Raw genomic sequence first — 10910 nt, 5'->3', positions numbered from 1 at the left:
TTTTCGGACGCAATTCCTTGCATGCGAAGATGTAGCTGGTGGGTCCCAGCAGTCAGGGGGGCGAATCGTTTTTTTTTCGGACGCACTTCCTTGCGTGCGAAGATGTAGCTCGTGGGTCCCAGCAGTCAGGGGGCGAATCATTTTTTTGCGAAATACGGTGGCCCGTCCGGTGGGTCCCCACTGTTAGGTGGAGGAATAATTATTTTGCGCGTAATAAGGAGGCACTTCCTTGCGGCTGCCATGGACCCACCTGCCAGCCTCTTCACATACAGTCCACGTCCGATGGAAGTCGTTCCTTGACCACGTTGACCACGCCGCGCCGAGAGCACCAGGGCGGTGGACGACGGCGAGGCCTAGGAAGGGGACGACACGGAGCCGGGGAAGACGCGACAGTGGATGCACACGCGGAGAGGAGTACGAGGGTTCACTGGTTCGGCTGCGCTGCCGTCGCCGCAGAATAACAGGGGGTGTGGGTGAGTGGAGGGATGGCCTGGCCATCGGTGGGAGTAGTAGGGGGCGGTGAGGCCTCCGCGGTAGCACAGCCGGTCACGGGAGGCAGGAGCAGGCGGCACGACCGGCGCTGCTTTGGGCGGCTGGAGCAAGAAGACCAGAGGTTGAAGAAGCACGACGGCCGTTGGATGGACATCGTACGGTCACTGCAGCAAGAATCGTTTATATTGACTAAGTTGACAAAGCCCTTGGTACGTCAACTTAGTAGGCCCACAGGTCAGCTTCCGAAATGGTGCGCCCCAGATGTCAGGGGGAGGAATCATTTTTTGGGTGGGTGAAGCTTGAATATCCGAGATTGAAGAAGAAGCACGACATCCGTTGGATGGACATCCAACGGCCACTTCTGCTAGAACCGTGTGTTGACTATAAGTTGAGAAAGCCTTGCATACGCGTCAACTCTGTTTTTTTAGGGGACGCATCAACTTAGTAAGGCCAGAAGTGTGTGGCAGAGAACTTATAGCCCATTTGAGATTTTTAAGAATGTGTAGCCTATTTTTGAATTCTAATGGAATTTACTACAGCCCATTTACAATTTGTTAAAAGTACAGCCCATTTCAACCAACCGTTCAAAACAGAATTCAATAAAATTTCCCACATTTTGATGGGATCCGAAATATTTTATCCCGAAATTTCTAGTCAGATTAAATACAATTTCAATATAAATTTATATTACGTAAAAATCCAATGAAACATTGCGCTCGCAACAATTAATGAAATTAAAATTTTCAATATCCAAAAATAATATTTTATAAAGTAATCACGTGTTTGGTGCATTTTTTTATAGTTACTGCCCAGTTCTTATAATTACATCCCATTTATTATTTCTTAAAGCCCATTTTCTTGTTAAGCCTAATGCATCCCTCCTAGGAAAGATTTGCAGCCCAGCGGGGTGGAGAATAACAACTTGACCTTGCCTGGGTATTCCTAAAAAAAAGTATAGCTGGGCTAGCCATTTTCAGCTTAAAATAATAATATCTGGGCTGGATATCTGGCCTGGGCTAGACGGGCCACAGCCCGCCCAGTTAATACCTGCAGCGATGTTTTCGTTGTTGTTCAGAGGAGAAAAATTAATATCTAGGCTAAACATCGAAAAACTCTGCAGTGCTCACACCTCAAAAACACAAATACTGCTCGAGCTGCTTGGTCCCAGCTGTCGGCCGCTTCTTGTGCAATTCTCTCGTTTATTGACTACTACATAGGTTGACAATGGTGTGGGACCGTGATGTCAGGAAACCAAGAGGAAGCAAAATAAATTATAGTTATATATATATATATAATAAGGAGGCACTTGCGTACGTGAGGCTATGGACCTGGTGGGTCCCCGTTGTCATCCTCTCCAAGTAAAGTCATCTCCTCGCCTGCGCGCGATTTCCGCCCAAAACAGTCAGCGCCGCCCGCCTCGCTTCCCGGTGCAGGCGATTGCTCCGCCTTCAAACAACACAAGTGCCGTCCGTCCGTCCATCTGCCGCCCACATTAATGATACGCGGTTGCCGAGGCGGCTACTCCAGCGCCACACGTCCGTCCCTCCGCCCGCCCACCATTGCTATATAAACTGCTGCGCCGGCCATAGCCGCAGTCATCCGCATGCGTTCCCTTTCTCCTGTCCACACCACTACTTCCCACCATGGCTTCCTCGCGCTCCAGCGCTCTTCGGGACGGGCGGACGACGGACCACAAGGAGATGGCAGCCATTGCTGCCGATCGGCTGGCCGGCAGGCAGCCGGAGGACGACGACGTCCCAATGGAGAACATGGTAGTCGACGATCCGGCGCCAACCCCCTCCTCCGCGCCATCCTCGCCGGTGCATTGCACCATGACCATCGGCGAGGCCCGTGCCCAATATATGGACAGGGTGAGGCAGATGCGTGAGGAGCAGTTCTGGGAGGCGCAGGCCGACGCCGCCTACAACCACCATCTCCTCCAAGAGCACCTGCAGGCGGAGGAGCAGATCGCCGCGGAGCAGGAGGCGCTGCTCGACTCTTACCGCTCCGCCCGCAAGGGCCGCGTCGAGCGCTGGCGGTACCGCATGCGGGTGGCGGATGCTGCGGCTGCCTACAAAGAGGCTAGTAAAGAGGGCGATGAAGCGGGCGAGGCGCTGTTTGGCGAGACCGAGGGCAAGGCAGAGGACAATGCCGGCTCCGACGAGTCCCCGCTCCCTGGCGTCGACGAGGCCCTACTCCGCCGAGGCCCCGTGGCGCCAACAACGAGGCAGAGGACACCGCCGGCTCCGCCGAGGCCCCGTCCCGCCAACAATGAGGCAGAGGACATCGCCGGCTCGCCGAGGCCCCACCCTGCCGGCAACGTGGGGGAGGATTTCCACCGCTCCGCTGAAGCGCCGCCCGCCGGCAACGAGACAGAGGACATCGCCGGCTCCACCGAGGCCCTGCCCCACACAGAAAACGAGGAAGAGTAGAACATGGTAGGTCGCCGCCGCTTGGGTCCAAGTAAGGTCACCGCTGCTACCCTCCGGTTGAAGCCAAGCTAGGCGGGTTGACCATTGACGGCCGGTTAGCTTCTTGGCGGCGACGTGGAGTCGGAGAGCTGCGCTGGAGAAGAACGCTGCTTCTACTTAACTGCTGGTGCAGTTGGCTGACTGACACGTGGGCCCAATAGGCCACATGTCAGTTACGCAACTGCACCTGCAGTTAAGTCACTGAAGCTTCTGTTCGGCTCAGCGGGACACAGGTGGGTAGCTTCGGTTAATTAATTATACCTCCAGTGCACCCCTTTTTAGTTGAAGAATGTATGAAATGTAATGAAATCCGGCATGTTTATATGAAATCCGACCGTGTATGAATGAATTTATTTTGATTAGTTCGAATTCCTGTATCACTGGCATTGGATGAACATGCAAAACAATACGTACTAGCATTATTCCCAGGGTGATCACCTCGTTTGCAGTAGTTTCACATGTACTCCCTCCGGTCCTTTCTAGTCGTGCATACAAGTTTTGTCTGCAGTCAAAGTATCTCTACTTTGACCAATCTTATACAAAAAAGTATGCACTTTCACAATGTGCGAAGTAAAAAGGAACAGAAGGAGTACAAAGAGTTTGAGCAGCTTTTTAGCGTTTCTGTACATTGCAATCAAACACACAGGCCTGGCAATTCATAGAGAACATTCAAAACAATCGATGATTATGCATCTCAGCGACTCACATGTCAGAGGAAATATTTACTTCACAACTAAAGAATAAAGAAAAAATTGATCGACGCTGCTGACAGCAAAGGGCATCCCATTGGAAAATATCAAACGCATGTCTTGCTAAAATCAATGAGCAAAATTTGACAAGGTTGTCCCATTCCAAAATATCAAATGCCTACGATTGTGGAATGGGCAGGGTTTGCCATCAGTTCGGACATTGACATGGCACCTCGTGCTAAATAAACCAGCTGTTCTTTTTGTGCAGTTCCACAAAAATCAACCAAATTCGTGCGTAGCTTGTATGATTTCGCCCTTATATGTTGCAACGCCTTGAACTTATCGGCACCTCCTTTCTTGTGGTGGAAATGAATGATTCGATGTATTCATGAACATTTTGTGCAGTTCCCATTGAAATCAAGCTGAGCACCCCTGTTTGCACAAATACAAAAAAGTGATTAGTATAAAGCAAACTGTACTATGAATTGACAGTTTCAACAGGCACATACATGGTCCATGTAGAGCACACTTTTAGAAAAATGGAACTCACCAGAAAGAATCCTAGAACAACATTGTACTCGCGCATCACAGCAAAAAAATGGAGATTTGTCAGTCCTTCTGAGCTGAAGTTAGTTTGGTCTTGTGGGGAGTAATGTAACCATCCTTCAACTGCTCCTTCTAATGAGAAGATAGACAGGGCTTCTTCATCCTGGCATAATCGGAACTAGTCACTTCACGTACTCCATATTCTTCTTCAGAGGAAGATGATCCTGTAGTGCAAAGACAAGAGGACTACTAAATGCTAGCATCCCTGTTTGCTCGGAAAAAAAAGGAAAGGAAATATTTAAAACATCACAGATGAAGCACTTCTCGAGGACAATACCACTTTTTCATGACAGTATCTAAACAGTAGCACAACACCAATAGAGATGACAAAGCTCAATCATATGGATGAAATCAGTGGGCGAGTACCAACCTTTGTCAGGAGGCTTATTGTGTAGAGCATACAGATGAAGCACTTCTCCAGAACCATCTGTTGCTATCTACGGTGGTGGCCATGCTTACTATATACTCCTCGATTAGTTTAATGTTTCCAACATCTTCTTGTGCAGTTCCACTAAAATATATGGTATCTTCAAAGAAGATCCCTGTTTGCACAAGTAGAGATAATTACATATTGCATTAAGAGTGGCATCAAATCAGTGGCAAAACAATTGCTCGTTCCAGCCATAGCAATAAATTAAGATGCAAAACTATATCATTACTTGTGTCATCACAGTTCCAGTGCTTCATTACAGCATCGGGAGTTGATTTTTGTTTTTCTTCCGCTTGTTCTTCCCCTTCATCACTTGGTTCAATAACAGACAAGCTTCGCCTTCAATGTAAGATTTGGCATGTCAATTAGGGAGCACAAGTATAGTACTAAACTTAATTTTCTGATGAAAGTGGCAAAATACAGGCCAGCAGTTGTGAAATATCCTTATCTTACCTCAGTGGGATATTACGGTGCACATACAGATTGGAAGTCTTGTCTCCATTTGTGCAGTTCACTAAAATCAAGCAACATTATCGTACAAGTAGCACAACATATGAAAGCACACTGCAGAATCATGTGAAAGAAGGCTAGTACTGACCTCTCATGATGCGGAATTCAAACAACTCACAAGAAGAAGATCTGAACCAAATTCGCCTTAACGGATAGGAAGTAAGATCTCCTCTTGTGCAGTTCCACTAAGATCAAGCAATCAAACAACGTTGTCGATGTGACATTTTGGTTGAACTGCACAAAACACTCTTAAAACAAAAGTGTTTTGTGCAGTGCAACAAAACGTCACAATGGCAATGAGGTGAAGTAGATAACCCTGTTTACACAGAGGTGCAAAGGAAACAATTAGTGGTCAATAACGGTGGATGACACAGAAGCCAACAAAAAGAAGCATCTACCTTATCTAAATGGGAAAGAAAGCAAGACACTAGCATTTCTCAAACGGTGGCATTGATTAATATTAACATACAGATTATATTAACAATAAAATTCGTTAAACATGTAATTTGCTTTTAACTGTGGCATTCCATCAATTTTCCAGCGGCATTATTAGAGGGTGTTTGTTTACAGGGACATTTTGGTGTAGGGACTAAAAAAACTCCGTGTCAGTCCCATCTAAACCAAACAGGAGGGACTTTTAGGGACTAAAGAAAGAAGACCCCTAAGGGAGTCTTTTTGGGACCTTTTCCAACAGTTGCCCCTGCCACGCATCGCACCTTGTCTCTATTAGTTCATTACTAGGGGTAACATGGTCTTTTAGCATGTCATTTAATAACCTCTAGTCCATGTTTAGTCCCTGGAACCAAGCAGGTAGGGACTAGGGAGTTTTTAACCAAACAGGGCCTTAGATTAACAACAGCTAATGAGTTGCACGGGACAGTAGACGCACCAGCACCATGTGCATCTACCGATGTACTGTGGTCATGCACAGTCTGTTGCAACAAAGAACAAACAACCAATGAGCATATTTGTGTCGGTCCCAGTTTTTTTTATCTTGAGACACCTTTCCCTATGTGAGCGCAGCAAATCTAGTCCTGCTCAAACTCTACAGCCTTGTCCCTTCCTTTCCTTTTTGAACTAGTACTTTCACCCCTTCCTTTCCTCTTTGAACCACGTCCTAGATTTATGCGATACAACTTTCCCCACTACTTTCCCCCATTCCTTTCCTCTTTGAACCACGTCCTACATTCATGCTATACAACTTTCCCCCTTCATTTCCTCTTTGAACCACGTCCTAGATTCATGCTATATACAACTTTTCCCACTACTTTCCCCCACTCCTTTCCTCTTTGAACCACGTCCTAGATTCATGGTATACATGCAGCTAGAGCAATGCATGTGGAGTAAGTAAATTATACCTTAAGGTTCTAGGGGCGTGGACGACGGGACGGCGGCGAAGAAGAAGGGGTCGGAGGCCCTCCCGCGCCGCCGCTGGGTGGAAAGTGAACAGCTGCACCGGTAGTCCCTTGCCGACGGCGACAGCGTTAAGCCTCCTTCCCTTCCCGGCGGACGGATCCTGCCGGCTCTTTGAGAAGCAGTGAGGGGAGAGAGAGGCCAACGAAGTCTTGTTTAGATCTGGAGAGGGCGAGAGAGTGTGAAGAGAGCAACTACAAGCGCTGAGGCTCCAGCGGGAGAGGGCGAGAGTGTGTGAAGAGAGCAACTACAAGCGCTGAGGCTCCAGTGTGTATATATATACTGGAGAGAGAGTGTGAAGCGTGCAAACCCTAGAAAACATTTTGACCAGTCAAAGAATCCTCCTGGCACAAATTATGCTCAAGTGTAGTTATCGAACCCGAGACCTCAAGTTTGATGAGCGAACAGGCTAACCAGCTACACAACCCTCTCGTTATGTTCAACGAGAGGGAAATAACCTTTTATACATTCCCGCATTCGTGTGACAAGCATGCCGTGTTTTTTTGTGTGTGTGGGAGTCATTGGGATTTCAATTATAATCGTGTCATGTGGCTTTGGTGGTAAGACTATCCACAGTGGTGCAGAAATAATGCAGCCTTAGTCACCTTACCTCTCTCCACGTAGTACGTTGGGTCCCACCAGTCAGAGGGTGAAACAAACAAATTAATAAGAAAAATTAAAAGCGCCAGCGGTGTATCTTACCTCACACATCTTGCTACTGCTCGGGAACACTGTCCAATTGATCCCTCTGTTCGCTCACGTACTATTTTAAGTGAATCCTTATTATAACATGCACACAAATTTTGGGCACTTGTATTCGACTTAAGTCAGTGTGCCACCGTATCTCGTATACTTACTACTCCCTCCGTCTAGGTGTAATAAGTCACGTTAGAAGGTGCAACGGGACCAAGGTGCGTGTGCGTGCGTGTGTGTGTGTGTGTGTGTTTAACAGCATGTGTGTGTTAGAGAGAGCGACATATCGACCTACTCCTACAGAGAGATGTTGTGTAGTGTACGATTTTAGCCGCGAGAGTCGGTGCATCCTCTCGTTTTCGGGCGTGTCCGGTAGGGACATGCGGACAGCTGCCACGCCCGCTCCTGACCAGCCTGGCCCACCCAAAGCCCCTCCATCGCTCGCGCGCGCTTCCCGCCCGAAACGGTCAGCACCGCTCCAAAGAATCGGTGCCGCATTCATGCCCGGGCAGAGCGGACGCGACCTCTCACTGGCGCAAGAGTGATGGTTGCTTTGTCTGTCCAACTTACTGCTAGGTCTATGTGATTTGACGGCTCATTGGTCTTTATTACTGAGGTGGTAGGAGTGCTGGATGTCCCACGCTTTCGGCGAAAGGAGGTACTACTACTAGATTACAATTTTCTCCATTCTTACAGCGGAGGCGTGCAAGAGCAGTGAAAACACGCAGGCTCAGTGATTACATGGCCCACCTCACACTATCACCATGCGACACCTAACTCTTTACATAGTACTCCCTCCGTTCCTAAATATTACTAGATGAGTCCTCGCGCGTTGCCGCGGAACAGCGGTATATCGCTCTGCGCAAAATTATCGATTTCATATAACTAAAAAAACTCTATAACCGCATGACAAATGTGGTAGCCAAACTAAATAAACTCCCATAATCATTTAGATCATCCCACGTAAGGAAAAAAGATCAGCCAACTCCTACTGCATAATGGGATTATATTTTTTCTTTTTGACATGTTAATGGGACTTAAAAGCTCACTTACGTGCATGCTACCGGTGCATGCTTGCATGCAGACATGTTGATGTGCTTTTAAACCCACTCGCATGCATGTGCCACGGTATTTCTGCATGCTTGCATGTGGCTTAGTGCGGAGCCTCTCAACGTCTAGATCAGACGGCTATTATGGACTGATTTACTTCATCTAACGGCTACATCATTTTTGATGATGTGGCTCAAGGAGAGGATAGAGAATTCCTAGTAGTGGGGGCTAGCTATTACTAGTAGATAAGTCTTTGTAGAGATTCCACTACATACGGAACAAAATGAATGAATCTACACTTAAAATGCATCTATATACATCCGCATGTGGTTCATGGTGAAATCTCTACAAAGACTTATATTTAGGAACGGAGGAAGTACTAGTATAGTACGTACTGTAATTTATCAGCGAGATAAATTTGTACAATGCTATGAAGCTTCCAGCTTCTGTTACATGTATCTTGCGTCCAAGGTTGCCCGTTGCAACATTTCGTCAAATACAAAGGAGACTAACATGCATGCTATTGCATCTCAATGATTGACAGATCATAGCAAATATGTACTCCCTCCGTTCCAAAATAAGTGTCTCAACTTTGTGCAAACTTTAGTACAAAGTTGTACTACTACTAAAGTTGACACTTATTTTGGAACAGAGGCGGCTAAAGAAAAAAACGATCCATGCAGTCCCTAGCCCTTGAACCGTGAACCCTGACCAGGCTTCAATTTGCTGGCAACGTTCGAGCTTCCTAATAAATGAAGTTTGCAACCTTTTGACCATCGGATCATTTTGTGCAGTTTCACCAAAATCGAGATGAGCATCCCTGTGGCAAAGAAATTGAAGAAGTGTGATTAGAATAAGATTACTGGGACTAGTTGATGAGACATAAACTCATCACAAATACAGTACGTAGAAGCCAGTAGAGGTATGTGCGGGGCAAAGAAGTAGAGAAATATCCATAGGGAGTGATGTGGGTAGCTGGAGCAGTGGTGCAAGCCGGCTGTAAAGGGAGTTGTACCTGAGGGACGTAGCTCAACCTTGAGGAGGGCGGCGGGAGGCGACAACTGCCCACGTCGCGGCAGTGAGCAAGGGACGAAGGCAACCTCATCGGCTTTGTGAGAGAGAACAGCGGGGACCCCTGATCGGGACGTGCCGACAGTGGGTTTTCGCCGTCGGCGACGGCCACCGCATCTACACTAAGCATCCACCCCTTCCCCAAGCGGACGTGATCCGCCGGGATGTTAGAGATGTGGCCACAGTCGTTTTGTGCGAGAGAGTGTGAAGAGAGCAACCCCAGCAAGCAACCATGTAGGCTGGCCCATCCTGACTATGTATATAGTGGAGCGGTTTCCTTTTCTCTCCATATGAACCTATCATATTGCGTACGTGCCACTGAAGAAAAAAAAACTTTATTTATAAATGACGCGGCACCTACTACTCGTTCTCCTATAACCTTGCGCTTGGCATCTCCAAAATATTAACCTTGCGATTGGCTCTTCGCCTCTTCGGGAAGTCGAGCAATAATGGTAGTGCAGTATATATCGTTCTGGCTATATGAGACTGAATGAATTGCTGCACGTCCACCACGTGGGCGAGGGTCGAGGGGCGAGGGAGAGTGCTACATACGGAGCAAAATGAGTGAATCTACACTCTAAAATACGTCTATATACATCAGTGTTTGGAGTATGTACTAGTAGTTCATATTGAAATCTACTAAAGGACATATATATTCCAAACAATATGATATAATATTTATAACCAAGGTAGTAGGGACGAGGAGTAAATGGAGGGAGTAGTAAATTTTTCTCCTCGTCCTGCGAGCCACCGCGCGCATGGGCGAGGGAGCGGGCGTAAGGCGGAGCAAGCTTTACCTCATCCTGCGAGCCACCGCGCCCGTGGGCAGGGGAGACGGTGTACTAAGCAAGCTTCTCCTTGTTCTGCGAGTTGACGGGACACATTAAAAGTACTCCAGTGTATAGAGCCTTGCCTCTAAGGTAGGCCCCACATGGTTTGCCTCTTTTTTTAACATAACACGTCAAGTCGCAATTTGTTTGTTCACCCGTGGTAGACGATCCTCCCTCCACCAAGTGGACAACCAGTACACGTGCCAAATTACCACGTGGGCTGCCTTTTTCGTACAGAAATGAGCTCCACCGTGTACCCGCGCGGGTGTGGTTGGGAAAGAGATGGGAGTACGTGCGCCGTGCATGCACCTCTTCTCTTCGTGCACGTCCCCCACCTACGTGGGTGTGTCTGAGAGATACAAACCGCGTTCGTGAGTGTTTTTTGTTTTGGGGTGGGGGTGGGGTGGGGGGTTGATTTCGTGAATTATTTGTGGGAATACGTGTCGATGACATCTCAAACAAAATTTTGCATGCAATGTGTGTGAAATGGAGGCCTATCCATATCATACATAGAGGGTCGGGCAATCCATGAGAAGAGAGGGAGCGGTCATAGCTATCGATAGAGTCGAAGAGAGGATCAAGTGGGTGGGTGCGAGATCGATGAAGAGAGCCATCGAAATTGTGTGTGTGTGCAAGTCAAAGATATAGGGCGACT

Source organism: Triticum aestivum, chromosome 4D (assembly GCF_018294505.1).
Source record: "Triticum aestivum cultivar Chinese Spring chromosome 4D, IWGSC CS RefSeq v2.1, whole genome shotgun sequence".
In the NCBI taxonomy this organism is placed as follows: Eukaryota; Viridiplantae; Streptophyta; class Magnoliopsida; order Poales; family Poaceae; genus Triticum; species Triticum aestivum.
Note: the sequence above shows the minus strand (reverse complement) of the source record.